Source organism: Nyctereutes procyonoides, unplaced genomic scaffold, assembly GCF_905146905.1.
Source record: "Nyctereutes procyonoides isolate TBG_1078 unplaced genomic scaffold, NYPRO_anot_genome, whole genome shotgun sequence".
In the NCBI taxonomy this organism is placed as follows: Eukaryota; Metazoa; Chordata; class Mammalia; order Carnivora; family Canidae; genus Nyctereutes; species Nyctereutes procyonoides.
The window spans coordinates 238,902-254,422 of record NW_026575036.1 but is presented as its reverse complement, the minus strand read 5'-3'; positions in this window follow the sequence as shown (position 1 = coordinate 254,422).

Here is a 15,521-nt window from a genome sequence, read left to right as displayed (position 1 = left end):
ATCTGTATGTTTTTTGGAAATGTTTCTATTCAAGCTGCTTACCCATTTTTTATTTGGATTATTGTATTTTATTATTATCTTGCTCTTGAGCCATATGAGTTCCTTAAACATTTTGAATGTTAACCCTTTATATGAAATATGACTTTCTAATATTTTTTCCAATTCCATAGGTTTTTTCTTCTTTCTGTTGTTTCTTTTGCTGTATAGAAGCTTTTAGGTTTCATGTACTCCCACTTGCTTATTTTTGCTTTTGCTGCTTGTGCTTTTGGCATCATATCCAAAAATTCATTGCCAGGATCAATGTCAAAGAGTTTTCTCTATGTTTTCCTTTAGTTTAATGGTTTCAGGTCTTACATTTAAGTTTAATCCACTTCAAGTTAGTTTTATCAGTGGTATAAATTAAGGGTTCAATTTCATTCTTTTACATGTGAATATCTAGTTTCTTCAACACTGTTAAAAAGATTTCTGCATCTAGGGCCCTTTTACAATCTCTGGGGGCCCAGATTGCAATTTATCCTGCCTGGTTCCTTGCCAGCTTCCTGTGATGCAGGTGGGATAGAGATGATGCCTAGTATATAGGGCGCTTCCAGGACCTCCAGGGACACAGATGGGAGTGTATCCTGCAGGGTCCCTGTGGCAGCAAAACTGGCCATAGACTGGATGGGATAGACTGGACTCCAGTTATAGGGCCCTTTCACAATCTGCAATCTGACCATATTTGGTGGGTTTTACCTCTAGGGTCTCCTGGACCACAGTTGAGAGGGGCTGGAGCCTGTTCACAGGCCATGTCAGGGTCTGTAGGTGTCACTGAGGCCTGTATGTCTATTACCCAACACACAGGTGGGTGTGACTCCTCCTGGGTCCCTTAGCCTATGGTGCTGGTGACAGACTTAACACCAAATAGGGCTCTAGCTGAGTTCTCAGATATATAGAGCCTGTTTCTGTGTCTGTAGCTGGGATTCCAGTTGGCAAGTCGGCCACAGGCTTGTGAGCCTGTCTTCTCAAAATGTCTCTCCTCAGTCTTTGACCAGCTATGGTTTCAGAATCTCCTACCTGGGCCTCAAAGTCCCCACAAAGGCACTTTTATCCATGAATAAATGCCAGATTTTTATTGTTGAGGGTAGAATACATGTGAGGGAGGTCTTATTCAGGCATCTTGCTGATGCCATTCCTAAACAAGTTAAGACTACTAGTTATTTGGAAGCTGAGCTTCATTTGCATGATTGTGAATGAAGCAAGATTTACTTTGCTTCAGTAGAGATAGATTTTCATTTTTAGCGTTAAAAGTATAGCATTCATCTTGCCATGATGGAGTAACAGATAGGAAATTTACCCTTACATGTTAAACAAGTAGAAACAATCAGGCAAAATACTTGAAACAATGGTTTTCAGACTTTGAACAACAAGCATTCCAGTGGTCCCTGAGAGAAAGGAAAAAAGTGAGGTAAACTGAAAGCATGCCAACTTACTGCCAAATGGCAAATTGCAGGAAGTAGTGCATACGCAGACAGAACCTGGCAATCTTACTGAATTGAGGAGACAAAAATCAGTTTGAGTAGGCCAAATTGTAAGAATTTTGGGGGTAGAACTTCTGGAAGGAAAGGAGCTTTACAGAGTGAAACTGTTAGAGATCTTTAGAATGTTTCCCTTTAGTCTTAGGTTGAGTATGGACTTTCTCATGGTGAAAAAAATTCACTTGAGGCTGAAGAAAAAAAAAATACCCCCCCAAAAAATAGGCCAAAACTTGGGGAGTGTACTTAGGGCTAGGAACAGTTTGTATTTCCACTGGTCAGAGTAGAAAGACCTTCTAATACTTAGGGCATCAGGTAATACACAAGATCTCAAAAAGATATTGTATTAATGATGACTATAAACTAGTCCAAGACCAGGCTTCTAAGTATCTGCCCCAGTAAAACTTAAAAGCAAGTCTGAAACTTTTTAAAGTGAGTCCAGGTAACTTGATTTTGTACTAGAAACGTGCCTCATACACTATAAAGTGTTAAAATCCTGCACCCAAATGGTAATTTACAATGTCAGCATCCAGTTGAAAAGTAGCATGAGGGACGCCTGGGTGGCTCAGCGGTTGAGCACCTGCCTTTGGCCCAGGGCGTGATCCTGGAGTCCCAGGATCAAGTCCCACATCAGGATCCCTGCATGGAGCCTGCTTCTCTCTTTGCCTGTGTCTCTGCCTCTCTCTGTGTGTCTCTTATGAATAAATAAATAAAATATTTTTTAAAAAAACAGTACGATGAATGCTAAGAAACAAGAAAATATGACTCATAAATAGGAACAGAACAAGAAATGAGATGATCACATTAACAAGGAGCTTAAGACAGCTATTACAAATATGCTTTATATGCTCAAGAAGATAGAAAAAGACATGAGCATAGTAAGGACAGAAATGAAAGGTATAAACAAGGCCCAAATGTAACTTTTAAAAATGTTTTAAAGATTTTATTTATTCATGGGAGACACACAGAGAGAGGCAGAGACATAAGCAGAGAGAGAAGCAGGCTCCATGCAGTACTTGATCCCAGGACCCCGGATCATGCCCTGAGCCAAAGGCAGATGCTCAACCACTGAGCCACCCACATGCCCCGCAAATGTAACTTTTTAAAAAAGATATGTATTTATGTATTTGAGGGACAGAGAAAGCATGAGCGGGGGGGGGGGGGACAGAGAGGGAAGGAGGAGAGAATCTCTAGAAGACTTGGTGAGCACAGAGCTTGACATGGGGCTTGCTGAGATCATGACCTGAGCTGAAATCAAGAGCTGGATGCTTAACAGACTGAGCCACCCAGGAGCCCCCTGAATGTAACTTTTAGAGTGGAAAATAAAATATCTAAAATAATAAAACACTAAATTGGATTAACATTAGATGAGACCCTGAAGAAATGACCAGTGAACTCAAATGATGACACAGAAATACAAACAATCCAAAATGAAGCAGAGAGGCAAAAAAGACTAAAAACTCAATAATGAAGAAAGGATCAATGATCTGTGAGACAAAATCAAACAATCTAACATCCATAATAATTGGATTCCCAGAAACAAAAGAGAGGGATGATGGGACCTCAGGAATAAAAAGCAGAGGAATCCATACCAAGAAATATCAAAATCAAATTCCTGAAAAGCAATGATAAAGAGAAAATGTTTAAAGCAGCCAAGGGTTGGATGGGGAGATGGAAACACATGTGTACAGTGGATAAGAGAGAAGAATGATCAGGGGCATCTGGGTGGCTCAGTGGTTGAGCGTCTGCCTTTGGCTCAGGGCATGACCCCATGGTCCTGGGATCCATTCCTGCATCGGGCTCCCTGCAGAGAGCCTACTGCTCCCTCTGCCTGTGTCTCTGCTTTTCTCTGTGTCTCTCATGAATAGATAAATAAAAACCTTTTTTAAAAAGAGATAAGAATAATCAAATATAATTATATTATTTGAAGGTAGGCACTCCCCCCACAAAGAAAAGAAGGTAGGCAGTGATGAGTTGAATGACGACATTGTAAATGTTGGAACAACTTGCTAAACTACAGACCAATAGTCCTCATGAACATAGAAACAAAACTCCTTATCAAAATTTTAGCAAATCAAGACCACACACACACACACACACACACACACACGTACATGCATCATGATCAAAAGGGATTAATACTAACAATTGTGAAGTCGGTTTAACATTCAAAAATCAATTAATGGGTGACGTCTGGGTGGCTCAGCAGTTGAGCATCTGCCTTCAGACCAGGGTGTGATCCTGGAGTCCCGGGATCAAGTCCCACATCAGGCTCCCTGCATGTGGCCTGCTTCTCCCTCTGCCTATGTTTCTGCCTCTCTCTCTATGTCTCTCATGAAGAAATAAAGAAAATCTTTAAAAAAAATTTTTAAAAATCAATTAATGTAATTCACAGTTTTAACAAATGAAGATACAATCTTACAGTAATCTCAATGGATTCACAATAGTATTTTTATAAAGTCCAATACCAAATCATGTTGTAAAAAAAAGAAAAAGCCTAAGTATTTTCCAGCAAACTAGGACTAGAGGAGAACTTCTTCACTCTGAAAAAGAATAGCTTCAAACTTTTTGAAGTTAATATGATACTTGATGTTGAAAGACTGAAAGCTTTTCCCTGAGAAAGGGAACAAAGCAAAAAAAAAAAAAAAGAAAAAAGAAAAAAAGAAAGGGAACAAAGCAAATATGCATGTTCTCATCACATATACACAGCATTATACTATTCTAGCTAGTGCAATAAGGTAAGGGAATGTAGAAGTAAATAGTTTTTATTTGCAGATGGCATGATCATTCGCATAGAAAATTCTAAGGAATCTACAAATACATGCAGAGATATGCCATGTCCATGGGTTGGAAGACTCAATATTGTTAAGATATTACTTTTCTCTAATTTGATTTATAGATTCAACAAAATGCTAACCACAATTTCAGCAGGCTATTTTGTAAGGTGGACAAGCTGATTCTAAAACTGATATTGAACTGCAGAGGGCCTAGGATAGTCAAAATAGTTTTTGAAAAGAAAAATGATAAAGAACTTATACTGCCTGATTTTAAATACTTTTTATAAAGCTATAGTCATCAAGATAACATGTTATAAGAGTGAGGATCTAATAAAAAAAAGATCTATGGAACAGAACAAATTGAGCAGAAGTAGAACTATCCTGTAAGATTGATTGATTTTTGACACAGGTACAAAGATAATTCAGTTGAAAAAGAATATTGTTTCAACAAAGGATGCTAGAACTATAACATATCTGTCTGCAAAATAAATAAACATCAACTCATACTTCCTATTATATGCAAAATTTAAATTCTAAATGGATCTTTGACCTAAATAAAAGAACTAATACTATAAAACTTCCAGTAGAAAACATAGAAGAAGATTTTTGTGACCTTGAGTTAGGCAAAGATCTCTTAGAGCACAAAAAGCACAAATAAAAACTAAATTAAAAAGTTGTTATTTTGAGGGACTTTAAGAAAATGCAACAGCAAGTCAGATGGGAAGAAAAATATGGGAAATACATATCTCGCCAAAGATGTATATCCAGAATATATGAAGAACTCTTAGTACTCAAGACATATTCTGGTTAAAATATTGGGCAAAAGTTTTGAATAGGTAATTCACCAAAGAAGATATACAAATGGCAAACAATTACATGAAAAGATGCTCAACATCATCAGACATTAGGGAAATACAAATTAGAAGTACAATGCATTATCTGTACACACCCAATAGATTAGCTAAATTTCAAAAAAGACTGATGATACAGATATTGGTGGGGATGTGTCTCATACATCACCAGTGGGGGTGCAAGATTGTACAGCCAATCTGGAGAACAGGTTGACAGTTATTATAAAGTTCAAAATGTACTTAACATGCAACTTAGCAATCCTTTCCTATTCCCAAAATAAATGAAAATCTAGGTCCACATGAAGACCTATCTGCTAACATTACAGCAGCTTTATTCATAATTGCAAAAAAAAAAAACACAAACTTGACAACAACTCCACTTTCTATCAATGAGTGAATGAATAAAAAACGGTGGTGTATCTACACAATGAAGTGCCACTCAGCACTAAACACAGGAAACTAACTGCCTACCTCTCAAGGCATTACCCTAAGTAAAAGAAGCCAGGCACAGGATACTATATATGATAAGATTCCATCTATACAAAATCCTAGAAGAGGAAAACAATAGTAAAAGCAGATCTGTGGTCATCGGAGTCTGAAAGTAACAAATAGAAATAGAGCATTGGGGGATTCAAGGGAACTTTCCAGAGTGATGGAAATATGATATATTATAAATGTAGCAGTAGTTATATGACTTATACACTTTCTTAAACATTGTTTTGTAAATGTGAAATTGGTTCATTTATTATATATAAATTATATCTCAAAAATGTGGATTAGAAAAAGAAACCTATCTTTTATTTGGGAATTCAGCAAGATCAAGTCAAAGAAAGCCTTCCTGAAATCTATTTAAAACAAATGCCTAACATCTCAGAATAGGTTTTTCATTTGCATCTTTTCCATTCTTAATAAGCTGTCAATATTTCATTTTAAAATGATAGTTTCATTTAAATTCACCATGCTACTATACCATTTCAGGCTTCCTGGCTGAAGTACCTCCAATCAACAGAGATACATTGCAAGTGAACATTCTATTCTATGCTAGTGAATCCAGATATTATTGCATTTTTTTCCTTAGGAACCGGTGAATGAGCATTTGGGCTTCCTGAGTTTGAGAGTGTATGTATGTGCATGTGTCCGTCTATTCCTGACATGTTTTATGAGAGAAGAAAATGGTTTATTCTATAAAGGAGTAGTTTTAAGAATAAAAACATCACTATTTAGTAACCTAGGGAAGCACTTAACAATACTTCTTGACATTCTTTTATAGTTTATGAGATCCTATAAACATTGTCATAAAAATGTGTGTTCTTTCATTCTTCCCCTCTCTTCACTGTTTGGGAAAGCAAGGGGCTTATTGTGAAAAGCACGGTATTGTAATAAATACAGGATATTGATTCCTTTATTCCCTAAGCTTCCAAGTCAATCTATACCCCTGGTAGGGTCCAACTTAAATTTTATGTTCCTAACATTTGCTTGTAAATTGGCTTTTTTTGGAATGCTGGATACAATTTTCCTGGAGAGCCAAGTTATAAATCATACTTAGGTCCCCCAGCTAGTCCATAGGAGCCTGCTTAATACTTAACAGCACTTTTCTTGGTGATAAATATATTAAATAAAACATTTCAAAAAAGACAAATACCTTTCAGAACCTCTCCTGTGGCTTTCCCACACATTGTGATCTTTCCCACCCCCAACTCCCCATCTCCTTGAACCCTTGACTATAAACCTTCTTTGGGAAGTGGGGCAAATAGGAAATTTTTTAAAGAGGGTGACTGATTACATAAACACATCTAACTGCTAATATTTCAAATCACCCAGAAAAGTGAAAGAAAATATTTTATGTAGGAAAAAGGAAGGATTTTTTTTTAGAAAAGGAGCATGCATCCATAGAAACAAGTACAATTTGTAAGAGATGAGCTTCTATCAGCTGCCTGTAAAGCCACAATGGACAAAAGGAAATACAGCATGTCCCAAAGTAACTTTCTTGAGTCTATAGATTGCTACTAGTTGTCATATAAAGATAAAGGGATTCTGTTTCAAATGAATTTGTGGATTCACATGAAAGAAGCAGGTTTCATTAACTGGGTGACTTAGTTCAACTTTCATTATGCTAGTCAATCAGTAAGAGGGGCACAGTGTTGCCTAAACTCACTTGACTATGGTGATATCCTTCCCAGGACTTGTGCTCCATGAATTATATTTTTAAAAAATAATGTTTTAATCTTCAAAAAATCTCTTCCATCTTACGAGGCTTTCCATCAGAAATGGGGAGACTTCCCTGATCTTCAGGGGGTTCATTTGAAGGATGTACTATCCCCTTAGAGTAATGCTGCCCAATAAAAATGCAATGTAAGCCATATCTTGAGGTTAAGTTTTCTTTTTTTTTTTTTATAAGTTAGGAGTTTATTTATTTATTATTTATTTATTTATTTATGATAGTCATACAGAGAGAGAGAGAGAGAGGCAGAGACACAGGCAGAGGGAGAAGCAGGCTCCATGCACCGGGAGCCCGACGTGGGATTCGATCCCGGGTCTCCAGGATCGGGCCCTGGGCCAAAGGCAGGCGCCAAACCGCTGCGCCACCCAGCGATCCCGAGGTTAAGTTTTCTATTTTAAATATATTAGATCATTATTATTGCCTAAACTTAAATTATTTAGATTTTAAAATGTTTATATTTAAAATTTTAAAAATACATGGAATTTATTTATTTTAATATGATTTATTTAGTGCAATAGTCTAAGATATAATGAACATAAAACTTACTAATTTATAGGATACGTTACAAATTTCTGCACTTTTTAAAAAATATTTTATTTATTTATTCATGAGAGACAGAGAGAGAGAAAGAGAGAGGCAGAAACACAGGCAGAGGGAGAAGCAGGCTCCACGCAGGGAGCCCAACGTGGGACTTGATTCTGGGTCTCCAGGATCATGCCCTGGACTGAAGGCGGCGCTAAACAGCTGAGCCACTGGGGCTGCCCTACACGAAGTCTTTGAAGTCCAATGTGTACTTTACACTTATGGTGCATCTCAATTTGGACCAACCATATTTCAAGAGCTCAATAGCCACATCTGATTAGTGGCTATGGAATTGAATGGCACAGTTATAGAATATTTTAACATCTGTTGAGTCTTAACCCTCCTTTATTTTGAACAAATCCAGTGAATAAAAAGATTGCAATTAGAATCCTGAAATTTGGACAGCCCGGGTGGCCAGCGGTTTAGTGCCGCCTTCAGCCCAGGGGGTGATCCTGGGGACCCAGGATCAAGTCCCACATTGGGCTCCCTGCATGGAGCCTGCTTCTCCCTCTGCCTGTGTCTCTGCCTCTGTGTGTGTGTGTCTCATGAATAAATAATAAAATCTTTAAAAAAAAAAAAAAGAAAGAAAAGAATCCTGAAATTTTAGTAATGAAGTGTTCTTAGAAATCATCTAATACAGTCCCTTTCAATTCTATAGCAAAGTAATGAAATAGTGATGAGATTGGAACACAGGTCTTTGGATGGCCTGGTGACATTCTCCTGGGCTTTCATATACGATACTGTTTTAAAAATGACAACATCAGGATTGAATATATGAAAATAATTGCTAGCTATCCCTTAAAAAACAATCACTATAGAATTCCTCTTAAAAATTACCCACCTTCAGGAAATTAACTATGTGATTTTTTAAAATAAAAATTCAATTTGCAAACACATTTTCCAGACTTTAGCTACTGTATAAAGTGATACCACCTGCTCATTTTTAGTGCCAAGCTAAAAACAGAACATATTTTGTAGATTATAGAGCAACTTTTCTTCTTGTATGTTGCTACACTTTCATTGTATGAAGTCAATACAAACATATAATAAAGTCAGCTTCCCTAGCCAAGTTAGTAATATGCTCGATCTGCATTTTTCTGATGAGACGGGTATACAGCTCTCATTTACCTGCTCAGCGTTTATCTGTAAGACCAATTATATCACACACAACTTGAATCTTAAAATTCATTTTACTAGTTTTTCTAGCCAACTCATTCTATTGGACCTTGGGGAAAAATAGAAATATGAAAAAAAATCAGCAAATTGAGATTTAATTATCTATACATTTACCAAACTATTTTTCTATGGAAAATTGAGATATTTCACATTCACATTGACTTTTCACAAAAAAAATGGGTCTCCAGTTTGCTAGCTTCACTTTACTACTCTAATTGTTGTTCATCATAAATATTATGCACTCAAGTCATCCAGAGTACTAAATGAAACCTTTTATGGGGAAAAGGAATAGATCAAAGGATAGGTGAAAACAAAGCAGGCAAAGCACTATCCATCCACATTTCTTAGGAACAATGACGATAGGCAAACAAGACATAGGCTGCTGTGATTCTCTTCCCACTTGAAGTTAATTAACAGTGAATCAACACCCTATATCCAGCTACCACCTTGTCTAGAAACAATCTGTTAAAATCATAGCTCAGAGTGAGGAACAGAAATTATGCTGGACAAATGTAGGATGCTGATAAATGATCTAAGCGTGACCATAAAACATCATGAGCAATTAAAGCAGATTGGAATTGTTCTCACCAACTGCAATTCCTGGGCACCAGCTCACAAACCATACTGCTCTATCTGAATTCTGCTTGTCCTAACACTAAGCTACACCCAGGACTGCCAACCCTCCAGATGTTACTTCCATGCTGCAAATCATGTTCTCATTAGAGTCAAGGGTAAAATCATGTGGGAGCAAAAATCTGAACTCATAAGTAAATAGCCCTTTCTCCTCCATCTTTCTCCATCTTAGTCAAAACCTATTGGGAGACTAATAGGAAAGATCTTATCCCCTTTCTACACAGCTTGGAGGGACTTTAGGAATCCCTGGAATTCACAAAATAGCTGAGGACTCTATCCCCTGTTGCAATGTTTCTCAAAGTATAGCCCATGGAACACTTTCAGTAGAGTGATCTGGGAAGCTTGTTTAAAATTTATATCCTAGACCTACTCTAGGCTTACTGAACCAGAATATATGGGAGTAGAGCTCAGAAATCTGCATTTTAGCAAGCTTCCTAAGTGGTGATTGTATACATCAAAACATGACAACTTCTTCTGTTGGGCCAAAGAACACAAGAAACCAATATCAAATATATCAAATATCTATATTCTGAAGAGTCTATGAATTTTATGGGGCAGGGGAATATCTAAATTGTTATTGTTTTCTCTTATCCTATAATAGGAAATGTCAGGTATTATTATTATTGTGCAGGAGCCAGGGTTGTCCAATGTTCTTAGAGTTATGACAGCTTTCACAAAAGTACCTGAGTAAATTTGTATAGTTCCTGAAGATGGAATGAAGCTGAGTTTCTAATAAAGCCTCTCACCTCCAACTTTATAATAATACTTATTTAATTAAAATGGTAAAAAGAACTCAGGCCAACATAATGAATCTGAATACCAAAGTCTGTATAATCATCTTATTTTTTATCCAGAACAGACATTATCTTGAAGTAGTCTTGGCATCATTTTTAGTGATGGCAGTCCTCACTTAAATTGAGCAGAAATACATCAAAAGAATGGGAATAAGAAGATAAATATATTAATTTCTGATGCTTGCAAGGCAGTATCCCAAGAGGTCAGCTTCTCCCAGTAGCCCACGGATAATTAAACTGCTAAACAACCTTAGTGATGTCAGAACAAGGACAAAGACTTCTGTAATTTACCCTGTGGAGAGAGAAAAGAAGTACTCCAGAGCTTGTGAGGAGGCGTTGAGGCTGAATCCTGCCTGAACAGGATGGTGATTTGTGATATAGCCTAAACTTGTCAAGGGAGGAGTGAAAATTATTTAGCTTGGGTGTTGAGAAAGACATAGGGAAATAATTACAAACATTATATGAAACTTTTTCCATCTCAAGCATTCGTATTATTTTGCATCATTGAAAAGATTGGAGATTTAGGCACAAATGACTCGAAGTCATAAAAATCTAGAAAGTGTTAGGGCACCTGGGTGGCTCAGTGGTTGAGCACTGGCTTTGGCTGGGGGCATTATCCAGGGGTCCTGGGATCAAGTGCCAGCAGGGAGCCTGCTTCTCCTTCTACCTATGTCTCTACCTGCTTGATTCTCATGAATTAAAAAAAAAAAATCTCTTTAAAAAATCCAGAAAGTGTTGACCATGTGGAAGGACGCTTAGACTTAACACTTCTTATTGTACGATAAAGCAAAAGAAATTTACAACTACTTTATCAGGAATGCAATTTTAAGAAAAATTTCAAAAAGATTTCTAGTAATTAAATAATAGTACATAAAAGTTAATTAATATACATGATACTAAAGCTTACTTAAAAAGTCAGTAACATTATATTTATTCAATGTTTGTTTTATTCCTGTGAGCTTAATAAATACTTGTAAGTGTATTTGACCATCTATAGCCTTGTTTTGTTATATAAGGTCCCTGAACCTTTCCAAGGCAAATTCTTCTGTCATAGGGATTTTTCAGGAACTTGAGCCTAATGGTTCAAGAAGGAATACAATATATTTTACTTTTTTACTTCACTTCAGAGTTTTCTAAATAAATACTGCCTTTTCTTTAACAAACTCATTTCTGTGGAACATAAGAAATACATGTTAGTCAGTACATTTTTCGTCATAGCTGACAGAAACTATGCAATGGATGAGTGGGAAGGTCAAGGATAAGGGTTTCAGGCATGGATGGATCCAGGGAATTAAAACAAAATAGGATACTGTCTCCCTTCATTCTCTGTCAAGAAAAACAAAACCAGCTACTGGTGAGCCCAGGGGAAAGAGGGTTGGAAAAACCCCCACAGAACCTAATTGTCCTCATGAGGATCTTAAACCCATCCTTAAACCATTTACTGTGGTCAGCAAGTTGGGTACTCTAATTGCTCAAGACCATCTTTGTTCCCAATTCCTCTAGCTGGAGAAAAGATCAGCTCCACCTAGATAACATGTTGTGATTTCCCTATAAGAAAGAGGTTCTAGTTCTAGAATGGGGATCTACTACTGGATTTTTTTGTTTTTGTTTTTGTTCTTTTAGTTTCTAAAACATTAAACCAAACAAAATGGAGCTCCATGTAAAACTGTTAATGTGCCAGTAGATATATTTCTCTCTGTTGCTCTCCTCTCTTCATAATTATTTATTAATTAAAAGGGGATCATTTCTGGCTAAAGAACATAGGTTGGCTTCGTGTTTTCCTCTCATTGTGGCTATTACCAGGTGGTAGGAAAGAACTGTCAACTTTCAATTCTTTGTGGATGAGTTGGGCACACTGGTATTTCCTGACCTAGGAAAATATACCCCTATTAGATTGAAGCGGTTTCATGCCTCTCAGCAGCCAAGAGCAACTCCCCATAAAAGTTATTCAGAAAATCTTCCTAAGGTTCTTCCTGTGATCCCTCTAATCAAAAGAAACTACATCAAGAACCCACTTCTGGATTGTACCAGCCCATATCTCCTCTTCTTTTCCCACTATTTCATCCCTAGAAAAAGAAGATCATTTTTAGATTCTCTGTGTGAATTTTATTTGTCTGGTGCCTCATCATTAGCTCTTCCTTTATATAATTTTTTAATCAGAACCTCTGGTACTCTGTGTTTAGTGATCTGGATTCTCTCTATTAGCAAAGTTATACAATTAGCAGCTTCCCCCATTTTATCTTAAAATCACTATTTACTTGTAATTCATAATTCTCTGCCCACCCAGACAATTTATCTCCACATTCAGTCATTTTTCTAGATGAAGTTTATTTTCTTAGTTATTTTCACAACTGGGGAAATAGCCTACTGTTATTATGCTTCATCTAAAAGAATATTTCTGTATCTGCCCTTTTATATCTTCAAGTACTTATACTCAAGAGGCAATTTCCAGAAAATGATTTTAAAGAAATTTTTTAAATATATGGCAAATACATAATACCAAAGGTATAAGTCACACTGTTGAGTCTCATAATAACAAAAAACAAACAAGCAAATGAAATTTTTTAAAAGGAAGCAACTTACATATCCAATAAGGGGTTTGTTTGAAATTATAGTGTAGGCAAATACATTTTACACAGACATTGCGATTATTTATGAAGTTTTAAAAAACATGAGGAAGTGCTTATGACGTTTTTTAAAAAGATTAATGAGATGTAAATTACGCAGATAAACCTTAACCATATGAAAACCATGCCTACAAAGAAAGACTGAGGGGTGCCTAGGCAATTTAGTTGGTTAAGTGTCTGGCTCTTAATTTGGCTTAGGTCATGATCTCAGGGTTCTGAGATGGAGCCCCACATTGGGCTCTACACCAAACGTGGAGTTTGCATGAGATTCTTTCCCTCTCCCTCTGCCTCTCCCTTCCTCTCTCTCTCCCTTTCTAAGCCTGAAATAAAATGCTGATGTGCTTATCTTTTACTGGATTATAATGTTTTGGTGTTTGTCAAATAACCTGCACCTGTATAACTTTTCAGATAAGAAAAAGAAGCTATAGACAGTATTAAAAATAGATACTACCTAATCTTAAAGATTAATCTTAAATATCTTCAGCTTCAATAGCATCTTTTCAATGAACATTTTTTTTTTCACAGACCTTTCTCCTTTTCCTTCTTTGTATTCACAGATTACTTGATTTATAATGATTATTTTTTAACTTGCATTGTGGTGATGTATGTTTTTGTTAGTTTCATGAACTAGATCATCATTCATTTAATTGTAGGAGTCATGCCTTGTTTTGATTTTGGCTTCCATAGCTCTGAGAACAAGGTCTTTTAAAACCATGGTGCTCATTTGCAGTATATTTATTATATTAAGCCAAAATCTTGAGAATTACAGTTTTCTCAATTTTACTACAGCCTCTACTTTTCTATATTAATGAACATTTAAGGATCCGGCTAGGGACTTAAAAAAATTAAGCCCACATTTGGTCCATAAATAAGAGCAATCAGCTACCAGCTATGTGAATACAAGATCAATCTCTGGATGAAAACTGCCATTATTTCCAGGAAAGAGTTGGGGGAAATAAAGGACAATGTACCTGAATTAAAATTATAGCTCAAAGACAAAGCCAAAACTTAAAACTCAGGAGCATATAATCTGTGATCTTTGTCCAAAAAGAAAATGTCACTTTTTATTTGATGTGTCTGCATCCACTCAGTCACAGTCAAGGCTTGGTTTTGATCCCTGATTCTGGCTGTGATGATGGAGCCAAACCACCAGCTTAAAAATGTCTCGTTAGTAAAGCCAGTTATTTGTTTCCATGAGACCCAAAATAAACCAGTTGTTAAGACTTTTTAAAATCTGAGGTTAGCAAATTGATCTGTGGTCTTGCTTTGCCTAAAATATGACCTTAAATGTGAACTCTGAGTAGCTGAATATGGATACAACCAACTCATATTGCAGGGTCTGACCCCAGCCAGAATTCTGAAATGAGTAGTTTGTCTTGTCTCCTCTTTTCTTACTCAGAGCCACTCCTTCCAGTCTCTCTGTCTTCCTCTCATTCTCTCTCAGTGTCTGCTGTTTTGTGATCCTAGCTTATCACAATTTGCTGTACAGCAAACAAATAGGTTCATCACTAAAACCTAATTTCAAAATAATGATTTCTTAATGAATTTCTTAACATCTTAAGTAAACAGATTGTCCAAAATAATTTAAAAGTGAAACAATATTATATTTTTAAGTCCCCTTTCCTCTTTTTACTTCTACAGTAGCTCCTCTGGCACATTTCTGTTCAAACCCTCAAAAGAAAAAAAAAAAAAAAGCCTCCCCACCCTTCCTCATTCTATCTGCCCATTTCTCCAGATTCTGCACTATAAAAACTCAAAGGACAAATCTAAAAGTGAAACGGCTTTCTTTTGGTGGGCAATCAAGAGGAAAAAACTGAAAGAGAAAAGCTGACCATCTTTGGTAAGGGAGAGGAGGAAAGGAGACACTTGGAAAATGTTTACATTTTTAAATTTGCTTACCATGTTTGCTTCCCATAAATGTCTTCGGGTCTTCACATAGGAAAGAAAAAACTAACTTATATTAATTATTATCAATCTAAATCCTTTCTCATTTTCTTCATATGAGCCATTTGGAAAGCTGAAGACAAAATATAGTAACAAAAGTTAAATATTGAGTGCTTCATTTATGTTAGACATTGTGATATTTTCAATGTGTTATTTAATATCAGAATCAAACCTATAAGTTAGATATTACCACCACTTAACAGGTGGGGAAGTGAAGGTTTATATAAGGTAAAGCTTTCCCAATGTCACTTACTAGAAATAATAGCATACTAAGGGTTAAACCCCGATATCTTTCACCATAAGGCCCAATTCTGAAACCCTCTTTTCTATTGTATGATTAGACCAGATCAAAGGATAATATGTATTAGTTACCTTTTTATTTCCCATGCATCAAGTGGGTCTGGC